Here is a 15145-nt window from a genome sequence, read left to right as displayed (position 1 = left end):
AATTCAATGAGCCAAAATGTATACTTCCTCCCATACAAAGAAAATCACTAAATTCTTGAACTTGAGATGCCTGGATTTCTTTAGATAACAAGCAATCTTTTATTCTTCCAACTCCCTGGTGTTTGTTGTAAAGTTCCTATATAATCCTAGCTCCTCCCCTACTTCTTGGGAGCAGTCCCTCAGACAGATTTGAAGGCTGTCATCCCGCCTCGAGTCCTCCCGCCAAATAAAGCATAACTCTAAACTTTCAGGTTACACATTTCTTTCAGTCGACAAGTCCCAGAATAGACACAACTCATCAATTCTGTAATGGAACACACTGGATCAGGAACCAAAAGCATGTTCTAGTCCAGAAAAACTACGGGACCCTGTTTCTTCCTGTCATTATACAATCCGACCAGAACTCATTAATTTGCTGTCTGCACATCTGGCAACCAAACTCAGAGAAGAGTCAACTCAGCAGAGTGCCGTGCTGGGGAGAACACCCCGCAGCAGCATTGCGAGCTTCCTACCCTCCCGCACGCTCTGCTGACGCCTAGTGTCCTCCATGGAGACCAGGCCAACAGAGCTATTCCCAACAGCTGCAAAGTCCCACACATTAAATAAAAGCGTTTTATTTTATACGATTAGTTACGTATATAACCATCTCTGAAGACAGCTTTGCAAGAAGCCCAAATCTTCAACATTAATCTGCAAAGGCAAATGCTGCCCCCAAGGGAAAACAAGTCTTAAAACGATGCTAAGGCCTCCAAAGTCCTCTCCAGGACCATCAATCAAATTGCCTGCAGGCCTGCAGCTGCAGGCGGCTACATGTCTGTTTTTAAAACAACCCCTTCCTGCCGTCAGGTGCTACAATATCCCTCTACGCCCTCCCATCTGAGGGTAAGAGCAGCCAATGCAGAACCTTGCAGGGAAGCACTGACAAGACTGGACACAGAGGATCAGAGCTAAACTAAGCCTTCTGATGACACGAGCTTGTCACTGTGTCATTTTACAGATGAAGATATATAGAGAAAGGTGGGGTGATCTTGCTCAAAGTCACACAGCTAATAAGTGGCAAAGTCTGTAACCCAGCTACACCCTCCGATGTGACGCCCCCGCTGGGACGCCCATAGGGTTCTCTCTTGCCTGCCGGACCAGTCCTTTACTGTCACTCATAACCCACCACAGTGTCTGACACTAACCTGCCTTTTCAGCCTCTTCTCCCTCTAGTTTCTCAGAAACAAGGCTGCTCGGGACACTGTGTGACTTCCAGCTCCCCAAACCCTCCGTGCTCAGGGTGGTCTTGCCTGTGCATCCAGCACCCTGCTCAGAGGCTCTTCCTCCCCTGCAGGAGGACGTTTCCACTCTCCGCAGGGACAACCCCTCAGGGAAGCCCTCTTTTCGCCCTCAGCATGGCAGGTGTCCCAGGCCACATCCCGAGCTGCCCCATTAGGACTGAGGGTGCCAAGGTTTGCTAGTCAGACCAGCAGCCTCAGAGCCAGGGTTTATGCCCGGGTCAACCTGCAAACCTACTGCCCGCCTCACAGCCCCCAGCCAGCAGGTCACCTGGAAGTCGCAGCAAGTGCCCCACCCAATCCCGAAGTCTCTTCATTTGCCAGCACCGCTGATGACTGGTCTCCAAACTTTGGTCAGTTTTTCACAAAACAGCAGCTTCCACTGTGAAGCAGGGTGTTTTCTCTTCTGCTCCCCATCCTTACTGGAAACGTCAAGGGAAACCAAAAGGCCTTTTCTCAACCCTTTTCTGATGACACCCTCCCACCCACAATATTCACATGCTCAAGAGCTTTGGGTCCACGTGGTTTTGTTTCCCATACGCTAAGTGGCTCAAAACACTGCGGGATACTTTCTCTTTTGAGAGTATTAGTGTGTACTGAGTTTATCGGCTTTAATCACTTTTTGTGTCTCTCTTCAGTGTCCCTAGCAGTTGCCACTTCTTACTCCCTTCAGCAGCCTCCCTCCCAACATCTAGTCTAGGAAATCAGCTGTGATGAGGGGCCCGGGGGCAGTCACAGAAGATGGAACTAAGGCACAGAGAGGCGACATAATTTGCCTGAGAAGATCAGCTTCAAGCACCAACACTGTGTGTCACGTCCCTCTGTTTAACTCTTATGCTAAACTAGTTAACTTTTTACAGATTATGGTTGTAAACAGATGAGGTATCAAAATACATACAAGGACAAACATCAACTCTATGATGTTCATTAACTCCACTATTTTCTTTCTATTTATTTTATTTCTGTTAAAAAAAATAGGAACCTCTGCAGTCAATATAGCAAAATGATAATGGGTTTTAAATCCAGAATGTAGAGGCTTAAGTGTATCATTAATCATAATTATTTGTATGCTCACAAAATGATTTGACAGTCTCTCTCCCCTCCCGCTACTCGCTACTGGCTCTCACCTGAGCTCCCAGACCACACATCGAACAGCCTTTCACTTTACACACAGCTGAACTCATCAGTTTTCCCCCAGAGCTCCCTCGGCAGCTTTCCCTCCTCAGAGCACAGCAGGACCATCACTTACCTCATTAATCCACCCAGAAACCTGGGCCTAACTCCATCCTACCTTCACAGACATCATTCAACCTTTCCTTTTTACCATCTAAACATGCATAAAGTCTGTTCTTTTTTTCCCATTGACTATCCCACTGACTTTCCCTCCACTCAGGTGGAAGCCACCAACACTGCACACCTGGACTCACGAGTCTCACATGTGGCTCCACAGCCGCTCTCCCATACTAGACACAAAAGAGTTATTGTCACTCCTGTGCTTTTATGACTCTTTTCAAACCTACTGTTCTTAGAAGAAACTCCAAGATTTTCACCTGGTGAAGGTGTTTGCCATGAAACTTTGAGCTCAGGAACGACAGGACCCCCCTCCTTCTTGGCCCTCCCCTTTCCCCAAGGCCCAGCCCTCTCCCCTTCAGCCCCACCCTCTGGCAAAGCGCTGGCTCAGGAGGACCTGCTGAGCTACACCAGCCTGTATTCTAACCCTGGTCTTGAGTTCTTAGCAAACTGCTTCACTTATCCATACAAATCCAAGGTAGATTAGAAAGATTTTAGATGTTGAGCTAGACTATTGATTTGGGGATTTTGCACTAGCAACCTGCAAGTACATGTTCTAATGATTCTGTCTTATTAAAACCACACCCAGGTTTTAGTAGTTTTTGTGGAATATCTTCGGAGTAAAAGGGACTGTACTTTAACAGACTATATGTTTTATAACATGAAAAACACGGACAGGGTCACAAATGGTATCGCCTCACAAGTGACAGAAGACAGGTGAGAGGCACAAAGCAACAGGTCTCAAAGATGGTAAGAGCAAAGTTGTTTCGCCAACCCCCCAAAAATTCCTGAAAGAACCAAAAATTCTGAATTTTGAAAATAAAAGGCTATCATATATAGAAATAAAATAAATGATCCTCTTCATCAGTGTTTCAAGATCTGACTCCACATATTACAGCAGGCCATACTGAATCCTAGCACAGAAAAATCAGATGGACTAGTGGTGAGTAAGTTCCAGGAAAACGGCAGTAATTCCTCCACTTGTGTAAAGACATAATCTCACCTGCCGAAGGTGAATGTAGAACGCATTCTGGAGAAATTTGGAAGCTTCCAGGGTCCGCTTCTGAATGGCAAGGACATGGAGAGCTTGGGAGCATGCTTCTAACTCAGTCACCGGCATTCTTACACTGCAGGGGGAAAAGGAGGCCCTCAGTCGAGAGCAGAGATATTCCTGTCGTGTCTCCCAGGCCGGGCCTCGGGGACTCAGTGCCCTGCAGCAGCCCGGCCCCAGGCGAGGACACGCAGCGTGGCCCACCCAAGCAGGAGGGGCACTGTGCTTGAGAAATCCCATCCCCGATGGGGGCAAGAGGGGCTGGTGGGGTTGAGTGAACCTATAAATGCCCACAGAAATATGCCTGCATTCATTCAAGTGATACAAGCAACAGAAGCAGGCTATTTAACAAAATTTCAATTTTCAGTGGAAATTTTGCCATTCCTTTCCACTTGTCCCCTGCACTCTAAGACAGGCTTAGGCTCTCTCACACCTGCAACTCTGAAGCAATATTTGTGAAGTAATTTTACTTTGCTGCAAGTGTCCTCGCTCCCCGTGTCACTGTGTCTGTCCTCTCTTAACACAGTCGGATATCTTCCTGGATCTCTACCTGAGTTCCTTTCTCCTCCTCCTCAGATCCTGAGATAAAGGACAAGTGAAGACACATGACCAGAAAAGGCACTGTGGACTTGACCGAAATCCACAGTGAACCCCTAGGTGAGTGCTGCCCACCCCTTACCTTCGATTCTCAAGGTTCTGCCCAGGGTGACATCCAGCCCAGAGAGGTGGCCCAATTAAAAGCTATGTGGCTTGGGCACGGGGACAGGTGCAGGAGCTGGTTCCGGGGCCAGGCCCCTCCCCACGTCTGCTCCCCTCTCCCCCGAAGCCCCGCTGCCAAGCACTCAGGCTCGGTGATCTGATGTCCTTCTCTTCTACTCTACTCCAAACCCTTTTCCTTTTCCTTTTTTCCCTAATTATCCCCAGCTGGAGTGATTTTTCAATCGCAGTATCTAAAAAATTTCCTGCAACCGAAAATGAGGTCTCCAGATACCAATGCCCATATGCTGGCTCCTAAAGAGAGCTGCTGGCTAGGGGGACCCTCACCAACACTTACGGGGCATCAGACATGTTCCAGGGTCGGCCACCCCCAACAAGAGTTTGCTGTGTCCCCTATGCCCGCACAGCATCCCTGCTCTCAAAAATATAGTTGGCCCACTTATCGGTTATTAAGAAGCAAAAATACAAAATTGCTCATGTTTCTTACTAAATTTATCTATGAAGTGGAAAAGGGAATTGTAATAGAAAAGAACAATTTTGACCCAATGTTAGGTCTGTTCCTTTGGTTTTAACCCTGTGCCCTGTTTTCTAGGCTCAGACTTGCTATCTCTGCACCTTTTGTAAAAGAAAGTTGCCTTTAGACTGAAATATCCAGGACAGCCTCTTCTCCTGGCCGTGATCTTGAAGGATGCTAACTTATCTGCACTTACGTAGAGATGGCAAGTTGCAAAATAGAGAATAACTTTGTTTTATTTTTGGAGGTTTTACAGGGGCAACATGATTTGATCCACATGGACAGCTGCAAGAACAGCGGATTCAAAGGACAAGCAATTCATACAACAAGAAGTTTCCAACAACCAACTGCAGCCCCGCCCCTTTTTAGTATAAAAGGAGACTCAATTCTGACATGGGGAAGATGGTTCTCCAGGACATCAGTCTGCCATCTTCTGGGTCTGCCAGCTTTGCAAATAAAGTCACTATTCCTCGCTCCAACACCTCATCTCCCAGTTTATTAGCCTGTCATTTGGTGAGCAGAATGAGTTTGGACTCGGTAACAAAATGACTGCATTGGAGGTAGTATGTCTCCACTGTTTCTTCGTTTCCAATATGTAACATGCATACTATTTATGATCTAGTGCAAATAATTCATCAAAGACAACCACAAAAAAACCTATACTCACCCAGCTATCAACACTGAAGTCAAAACCTGTCAATTTTATATGCTGTTTAAAAACACAACGGAAAAACCTAACATAGAGAGTCAATTCCACGGAAATAAAATTATTTCTACTCCTTCAAAACTTTTTCTTTTCTTTTCTATTTTATTTTGTTTTGCTTATTGAAAAGAAAATAAATTCAAATCATTTTATTTCACGTATTTTTGTTATAGCTGCATACTTTAAATACTACAAAAAGACTTAAATTGCAATAAAAAATTGTTCATATATTAGTATAAAGATATATACACAATCAATGGGGATTAGGAAAGGAATGGACATTTACTAAAAATCCACTGCAATCCAGTCTTTTACAAGCATATCATGGAATAAAAGCTCTATTATCCAGGGAGCCTCACCCACATTCTCACTACTGAGTCCCTTAGTAATCAACCACTAAGTCACCAGCATAGAACCATGTGATCAGTATTTTAGGAATAAATGAGGGAATTAGCTCATTCAATTCTAAAACAAAAACACTAAAATAAATACTGAACTTATTTACAGATAAAGAAAATTTGTCCCCAAAAACGTAAAGTTTCTTCCTCAAGGTCACAAAGCTAATAACTGGTAAAGGTAAGATTTGAACTAATCTGCCTGATTCTAAAAACTAAGTTGGAAATCCCATTCGACTGGGGAGTGTCCAGCTGCACAGCCTATCACCCTATCTTTGTTCAGAGCTGGCCTTAGACAGCCTGAGACAGCACCCCATTTCTGTGGAACTCGAGGGCAATGATAACAATAAGGATTTTACATCCAGCAGTTTCTTAGGTCTCATATATATAAAGTGTCAGCAGGTCAGCAGAAAATCTCTGGGAAACATGAGTGGGTCCAGACCGTTTTGCTGATTAGAAACTCAATCTATCAGGATAGAGTGACCTTCCCATGAGAGGCCACATGGACATAAACTAAAGGCAGCTGAACAATGGAAACTAGCAAGACCCCGGAACTCAAGCAAGGATCCCTGCCATCCCCCACTCAGTTGCCTCTTCATCCGCGTGGACATGAAGACAGAAGACCCGGGTTCTTGTCCAAGTTACACTATCATGGATTCTCACCCATAAAAAGGTACGACTCTATGCTGTCGTAAGTCCTTTCCAACTCAAATATGATGACACCAATATCTCAGCAGAATATCTATATCTCCACTTCCCCTCTTCTAATAGGAGACTATTTCTGTGGACACAAAGCAGAAATCCAATTTAAAAAACCATGCAAGAAGCCAGGCGAATTTCTGCTTAAGAGACTTTGCTCTCACGCTCAGTGAATGAAATCTCAGAAAAAGTGGTCCTTCTCCCTCAGCAAATGGGAGGTAGCCTGATTGTGTGTGTGTGTGTGTGTGTGTGTGTGTGTGTGTGTGTGTGTGTGTGTGTGTGTGTGTAAATCAAATATAATCATGTCTGGGACGTGTACAGATTATTTTTAATTTCACTGTAATTTCATGGGGATGAGCCAACATTTAAAGTAATTTGAATATAGTGTTCTGAGACAAACTCAGACTCTTTTGGTGGAGGAGGTGAAAGGGGAGAGTAAAGGAGGAAAGAGGTAAATGAAGCAAAGAAGTAAGAATACTGCTAGGGAAAGGCAAGACGTTAATTTTGTTCCTCATTGCATCACATACAAATTAGGGACTGGCTTTCCCCCGATGTCTTATCGAGCACTGATTTGCAGAAGAGGCGACAGCCCATTTCTCACTGAGATTGTGACTGTACGTGGCATCTTATAGACACAAATCATTTACCCTGAGCAAACACTGTAGCAGCAGGCTGTAATTCTCCTATTTTGAGAGACAAGAAAACAGGAGTTCAAAGCGGGTAGATAACTTGACAAAAGTCAGAGGACCAGTAAACAAGAGAGGATGAATTCAAACTCAGATCTGAATGCAGAGTCTCATCTTCCCACTCCCAGGGCTGGAAATTCCTTAACACACAGGCTCCCCAGCTCCCCTGCAGTGTTCCTGGCGCCAAGCATTTCCCATGGTAATGGTCTCCAGTTCTCACAGACACAGCGCTCTGTGCAGCCAATGACTTTGATCAGACCTTGATCATCTACCTGCCACGCCCACCAGGCTTCAAAATACAGGCAGGAAAGCTGGCTTTCAAGTGCAGAAAAAGCCACCCTTGGTCTAACATGAGCCCTTCTGCAGCTTCTCCAGCCTAAAGGCAGCCATGAAAGTGCTCACAGTTTGTACGTGAGCCACACTACCTCTCTCCATCTGTGTCCCCACTTAAACTACTTAGCTATGAACATTTTGAGAACCTTGGAAACAAATTTTTAAAAACAGAAAAGAAAAGATTCTGGAATAAGTACTTAATACTTACAATTTTAAATGACAAGTTACAAAGTAAGTATTGACAAACCGAATCTTCCTTTCTAAATGTCAGTTTTAAGCATTTAAAAATATAATAGCAAAAAATTCTCACTTACAAAATTAACTTAAACATAAACAATAATCTGGAATAAATTCAAAAATTATGCCCATATTCTAAATGGAGAAACTTCAGGACTGTACTGAGGGTTAAAGTAAGAGGTATGAATGTAGAGACATAAACATATTGCATGGAGAAAAGCAGTTTTGTAAAGATGTAAGTTCTCCTAAGAATACTTCAAAACTTACTAAAATATCCCATGAAAATTCCAATCTGATTTTTTTTAACTTGAACAAAATATTTTGGAATTCTTCAGGAATAATAAAGTCATAATACTTGACAAGAAAATTTGGGATGGAAGAAAAGAATCAAAAAAAATCAGACTTCCAGTTATTAAATAAATTTTTACAATATGTAAGATATGGTGCTGGAGTAAGGAAAGGAGATTGACAGAAGGGAACCATGAACTCAAAAAGAGACTCTAGTGTATGTAAGTATTTTGTACAGGTGGGATTTCAAATCAAAGAAAAAATTATGAATTCGATAATTGTCCTGGGACAGAGAATCACCTGGAAAGAATAAATTCCATTCCTGTCATAATGACCACAAGATAAATTGCAGATAGTGATGTAAATATTAAAAAGTACTAGTAACAGCAAATACAACTCTTTGCTCTTATTAACTCAACTTCTCCTCACTATAACATGTACTATTATAATCTCCATCTTAGAGATTATAAAAACCTACAGAAGAGATTTATTCCATTATAAGAGAGTATTTCTAAGAATAATGTCAAAGATAAAACCCATAAGGAAGACATTTACTATCCTAAGAATAGTTTGAGCCACAACAAAAATCAAAAAACTTCCTGAACAAAATGAAAGGAAAGAAATGACAAGAAAAAGCTCTGTGATACATGTTGATGAATTCACGAAGTTAATTTTCATAACATACAAAAAGCTGTCACAAAGCAATAAGAAGCTCCCTCACTTAAATGTGGGCAAAGGACAAGAGGAATCATTCATTTTAAAAAAGTCAAATGGCTAATGAGTGAAAAATGCTCAAAACTTCACTGGTTATCAAATGCAAACAAAAACAATGAAAAAGCACTTTTGCTTATCATATTGGCAAATATTTTTAAGATATTCTAGCTAGTGTCCATCTGTGGGAGAACAAATCATGAACGGCATTTTCAGGGGATGACATATCAATGGATTTGTAAGCTCTGAAATACGTACATACACACTGACTCAACTCCTCTACTAGGAATCGTTTCCTTTAGGAAAAAAAAATCAGTCCAAAAAGATGTACCCATCAGGGCATTTACACAGCAATGTATACAAAGGTGGGAAGAAAAACTGAAGTGAAATCATATCCAGCGATAGAGAATTGGTTACATAAGTAATTGTGCATTTTTTCATTCCCCAATGGAGAAGGAATTTCTAGTCACTTGAAAGGAGTCTGTGATGAATGTAAATGTCACATCCAGGGACTAAATTTCCAGAAGCCTTAACTAAAGGAATACACATACAAGATCACAGGAATGTCTGTACAAGAAGGATGCAACTCAAACATTCTTTCTGACAGTGGAAAATGGAGAAAACTTAACTGTCCACCATCAACACAATGATGCGGTAAATCAAGGCGAGCTGCGGGCGCTGAGGGAGCCGGCGTTTCGCCGTGGTCCAGGGCCTTGTCCACAGCACTCTCCCACCAAATGTGTCCGTGGACAAGAGACGACACCCGCACATCAGGAGACCCCTCCAATCTATCTGAAAGGGCCGGGTGAGTCTGGAGTGGTAGGACGTCCATGATATACCCCTGAGTGAATAAAGCGAGCTGCAGAAAAACGTATAGTATGGTCTCATTTTTAAATAAAGCGTATATACACACACCTATACATTGATTTCTCATATGTGTATATATATGTATCTCATAGGCATAAATGTCATGAAATATATATACCAAATTTTCAACAGCTTTTACTCCCAGGAAATAATGGGAAGGGAGTTAGGGGCCTTCCTGTACCACCACAGTTCTCTTTTCAGTATTTCAGTTAAGTATACTTGGAATTTAAAAGTTTATTTAAGTCCGAAGTAAAATGGACGATGCCTCCATAAGACAGAATGCTACACTGGTCTTTAAAAATCATGCCAGGGGAGATAGAATATTGTAGAAAAACATGTAATAAGCCGAATGGAAAATGGAGGTCTCCGAAGAGTAAACAGGGACAGAGTGCTCACTGGTTTTTATGACAGAGATGATACACACTAACGAAAATAACAGAAAATAAATGTTAAATTGTTAATTATTATCTCTGAGTAGAGGGACCAGGATAGAATCTTTTGCCCCTTTTTTCAGACATATTATATTAAATGCACATTATTTTTCATCTGAAAAAAAGGATTTTTAGACGTGTAGTACCACGCAGTGGGGAATAATACATGAATACTTACAGAAACAAGTAACTAGGAGACACCGCAGCAGTGCCACACAATGTAAAACGGGCAATCCTGATTGACACCGCTCAGTTACATAAGGATCCACAAAGTGAGAGCACCTGCTGTAAAAGGGCGTGGCCCCCTTCTATTTGTCAGTTGTGTCTTCAGGGCTGAGGAAGTTCTGATCACGGCCAGTGTCAGTTCCGGTGTCTGGATGGATGCTACTGGAGGTGAGGGCACCTGCAAGCAGAAAGGAAGAACAGAAACCATCCTCTGCATTTTCTGTCTTCTTTCTTTGTTACTTTAAAAGACAGGCATAAATAAGATAAACTGTGTATCTCCCCCACTGATATTTCAGTAATGAAACCGTTTTTAAAGGCTTCAGAGATTATATTCTGTCTATAACTGTTTTTTCAACCAAGCATCATATTTATTAAATGTTAATTGACTCAGTTAATTAACTCCCTGTTGAAACATTCAAGTAAAGAACATGAAAGGCCTTACGTAAAAGAACCACACCTGCAGTGACTAGCTCAGCTGTCTTGACGGCAATGCAGTCAGCCCCCACCATCCCGTGGCCCTGAGCTCCTGATGCTGGTAAGAGAGCACGCTGCCGCCTCAGATGGAGAGATACTGTGAAAGCATTTTTTGAACTCTACAGTACTGACAAAACATAATTGACAAATCCCAGGCTCCTTTGAAGCTGTCATTTTCGGTTTCTGGCCAAACCCAGTCAATGAGCAGAACCACCCCATTCCCGAGTCATAGGACTCACGTGGGAAGAAATTTTGTAGAAATTTCCAGGTACAGAATGTAACCAACTATATGTAGAACTCTGACAAAAGAAAAGAAGAAATACTCTGATGTTGAAGACACTCAAAATATTCTCCTAAGCCTTAGTAGCTGGAAAGGCTGGGCTTCTCCTCAGCCACTTATTTATTTCACAGCCAGTGAGCATCTCCCACAAACCCTGCTTCCCTGTGTCTGCTGGGAGCCTCAGGCACACTCTTGCTGTCGATCTTATAAGTCACAGGGCAGACACGTGTCTCTCATGCCTGCCACACTCACACAGGCTCGCCTCCTAGCCTCACTGTCGAACTTGGCCCCATTTTCTCACCTGTTTATTTGGTATCTGTTCTTCTGTAAGCTGCCTGAAATGCTTTTTGGAACAAGTCAGAAGAATGAGTGGGTAGAGAAATGGACAGTTGGACAGGTGAGAGGTGGGCAGACAGACAGAGAGACTCCAAGAAAAGGGGAACAAAGAAAATTCCCTATGCAGAACCCTCTTCTAGTCAGGGAAGAAAACCGCCACGGAGACGTGTGAAGAGCTAAGTGGCTTAGGGCTGTTTCCTGGATTCCATGAAAAGTCCCACCAAGAGAGAGGGTAGAACTATAAATAATAAAAGAAAAAAGCATGCATGCTTGAAAAATATATCTACAATATGTACTTTCTAAAGAATACATTCAAATCAGCAGGGCCCAATTACACAATCCTTGGGTATTTACAGAAATGAGAATCCCATCTCCAAACCACAAGGCATCCCTTTGTAGCACTGAGAGTCTACACGGGGCTGTTATAAAGCCTTCACCACAAAAGCTATGCTCTCCTGCACTTACGAGGGACGAGCAGCTGTGCTCGGGCTGCCCACGCGCATCATTTGCACACTACAGCACCTCTAAGGGGGAGGGACCCCTAGCGAGCCCCATCTCTGCAGGACAGAAAACAAGCTCGGGAGAGGCTAAGCCGACCTACCAGTTCTCCATCTCACAGGACTGGTCATTCCAGAGCAGGACTCGAACTCGTACCCACGTTTGTAATCACGGTACTACCGTGCTTTGTGTGCTTTTTGTGTGTATAATACATTTGTTTCTGGCATGAAAGTATATTTAATAAATGATCGGTTGTCCTGTCTATCTCATTTGCTCACAATCAATCTTTATAGTGTTGAATTGTACTCTTTTTCCGTGGAGAAAGAAACGGAATGAGCGGGTGTTAGAATGAGGTGGGGCTCCATTCTTTATCTGTTACCTCATCTCATCCAAGTCCTCAACCAGGGAGAAGGAGCAAATATTTTCTTCAACTTTTAAAGAGAGGGCTCCACTGATGGTGACTTAACTCCAAAACCAAGTCTGCGGAAAGGGCACATTCAGCAGCCAGAGCATTATCACCTGTAGGAAGGCAAAATCAGCTCACGGGAGGGCTCAGGGGGTCACCCTGATTTAATTTCAATCGATAAAACAATAATGCACTCTAAAAATACTAGCATGCAATGGATTGGCTCTTTCTTGACATCTAGCAAGTTTCCACAGCCCACATGTAAAATTATCGTGAACCAGTGAAAGGAAGTGTCTACAGACAAGAAAAATCAATGCCACAGGTAAACTGAAACCCAGGCTGGAGGAAAGGAAGAGAAAGGGCATAGTAAAGAAGTGGGGAAAGGCTGGGGAAAAAAAATCATCACACGGACTCTCAAGCATCATCCAACAAGCATATAATCATTCGAGAGAGAGAGTTACTGAGGTCCTATTCTGTGCAACATTGTAGAGCGGGTGAAGCAAGAGCGCAGCGACCATGGTGGCAGCAAGTGGCGGGGCTCAAATACACTTCTGATCCCGGTACCTGGCACACTTGTCCTCAGTATAAAGGCAAAAAAAAAAAAAAAAAGGAAAATAAATCTGTAAACTCAAAGCATTGTTAAAAAAAATTAAACAAAACCTAAATACAAGGACAGACAAACCACGCACATTGCTGGATCACAAGACAGCGCTCTTGGAATGGCAGTGCTCCCCAGAACGATCCGTATATTCAACGTGGCCTCGATCACAATCCCTGCGGTCTCCTCTGCAGAAACTGACTATCTGCTGCTACAATTCATATGGGAATTCGAGGGTCTCAGTAACCAGAACGTACTTGAAAAAGAAGAACAATTTGAGAGGACTTGTAATTCTCATTTTCAAACCTAACATCTGTATGTCTAGGTGAGATTAGAGGCCATTGTGAAGTTATGACTGTGTTTATCCGTATTTTCTAAATTCTCTACAATGAATATAACTGTTACAATAAGAAAAATAAAAAGTAAGGTATCTTTTAAAATATGCACACCGATTCATTCATTGGGAAAAAAATATTTTAACTATAAAGAGGTAACCAAATATCTAGTGAAAAAGGACTACTTAAAAACAAGTGTGTATTTACATTTTACATAAATTGAAAATTGAAAAGCACAAACACATCAAGTTTCTAGGGAGATCGATGCAACATATTAATAGTTATTTTCAAAAATTCTAATTGAACAATGAAAACTCAAGAAAGGGAATATCGCGATTGACAGCCAACTGCAAACACATGGAGAGCAAAGGCCTAGAAATCACAGTTCCTTTAACTCTGATACTAACACAATAGAAGAGGAAATTCCTCCCTGTGGGGACAGTGGAATCCCATGCGTAAGACAGGATACACAGTACAAACTGCACTAGAATCTGGGGTGATTTTCTTAGAAGAATTCTAAAGTTACAACATTGCTGAAAAACTATAAAAACACTGAAAGACAGATTAAAACACACAGTCATATATATTATATAGAAACATATGAAGTCTGCTCCCATGTTGCATAGAAATACAAACATATTTGTTCATTTATGGGCACTGAATATTTTATCCCAGGTAGAATATTTCAACTAAAACAAATAATCAATAATACACACCTCTTGTCAAATTTACTTGATAAGGTACTCTTCTATGTAACCATAATTTGTCTAAGATAGATCTAAAATTAGTGAAAAAGATCTTTGTATGGTTTCTTGAACTCTTCTCAAAATTCCAAGCTTAATTTTAAAATAGATCTGAGCAGTTTTTTCTATATTAACTTTTCCCTCGTGAAATGAACAGCACAGTCTATTGTCAAAATTCTGTCCTTACAATGATTCACGAGCACTGTATCCTAACAAAACTGCTGGACAGCAAGGCACTATCCAGACACTGTGACCAAACAAATGAAACACAAGGAAGACAGTGAGCCTATTCTGGAGGGCTTACCGTCTGTGTCAACTCTGGGGTTTTTATTTGATTGGTTTGATTGGGTAGCAAAATAAAATCAATCAAGTACTTTCTTCTTTAAGCATTCTGTAAGTCATGACTCTGTTGTTAGTGTCATGAGAAGGAAAGACTAAAGCAAGACTTCATTAGGTCAACTAGCATCAGCCATCAATGGGGAGTGAGTAATAAAGAAGTTAACTGATAGCAATGCTTCTGCCTACATGAGACCTAAAATAAACCTACACTGATCTCTTTAAGGAAAATGAGGAGATGAGGCCCCAATGAGAAAAACAAAAACTAACAAGAAATCAAAAAAGTAAAGATTTTTCATTAACGATTCCAGGAAGGAGTGGAGCATGGTGGTGAAGAGCACAGATGCTGGGGACAAACATGAGGGTCTGAACTCCCACAGCACTGCGTAGCTTTGACACTGATAAGTCAGTGAAATTTTCTGCATCCCAGTCTCCTATCCATAGACTTGGGACAACAACAGCACCCATCTCCAAGAACGGTCCTATTAATTAAGTTATTTTATATATAAAAGTTTAAATAAAATACCTCAGATATTAAATATAACCCCAAAAGGACAAGGAAAAAGAAAACAGAGATAAATTGGAGTTCATCAAATTTTAAAACTTTGCTTCAAAGGACACCATCCAGAAAGTGAAAAAACAACACACAGCAGAAATTTTTTCAAATCTTTTATCTGATAAGGAATTTGTATCTACCAAAAAAAAAAAAAAACAA

General features: G+C 41.9%; 1 protein-coding gene across 7 annotated transcripts in view; it reads right to left on the bottom strand.

Moving 5' to 3' along the window:
• The window catches only part of LOC141578001 (uncharacterized), a 147862-nt gene that overhangs the window by 82641 nt on the left and 50076 nt on the right, over positions 1–15145 (bottom strand). For 3 of the 7 annotated variants that reach the window (XM_074366440.1, XM_074366441.1, XM_074366454.1), the window contains exons 18-21: positions 13108–13272; positions 12392–12531; positions 10378–10602; positions 3571–3694 (exon numbers count right to left, since the gene is read on the bottom strand). The exons of 2 other annotated variants lie outside the window; for them this stretch is intronic. The gene's annotated coding sequence lies outside the window, so the exon portion shown is untranslated. The remainder of the gene's footprint in view (positions 1–3570; positions 3695–10377; positions 10603–12391; positions 12532–13107; positions 13273–15145) is intronic. 2 more of the 7 variants (XM_074366442.1, XM_074366443.1) reach the window with 1 other exon arrangement.

The sequence above is a fragment of the Camelus bactrianus genome, chromosome 6, assembly GCF_048773025.1.
Source record: "Camelus bactrianus isolate YW-2024 breed Bactrian camel chromosome 6, ASM4877302v1, whole genome shotgun sequence".
Taxonomy (NCBI): Eukaryota; Metazoa; Chordata; class Mammalia; order Artiodactyla; family Camelidae; genus Camelus; species Camelus bactrianus.
The sequence above is the reverse complement of the archived record's forward strand: the minus strand, read 5'-3'. Positions and strand labels throughout refer to the sequence as shown.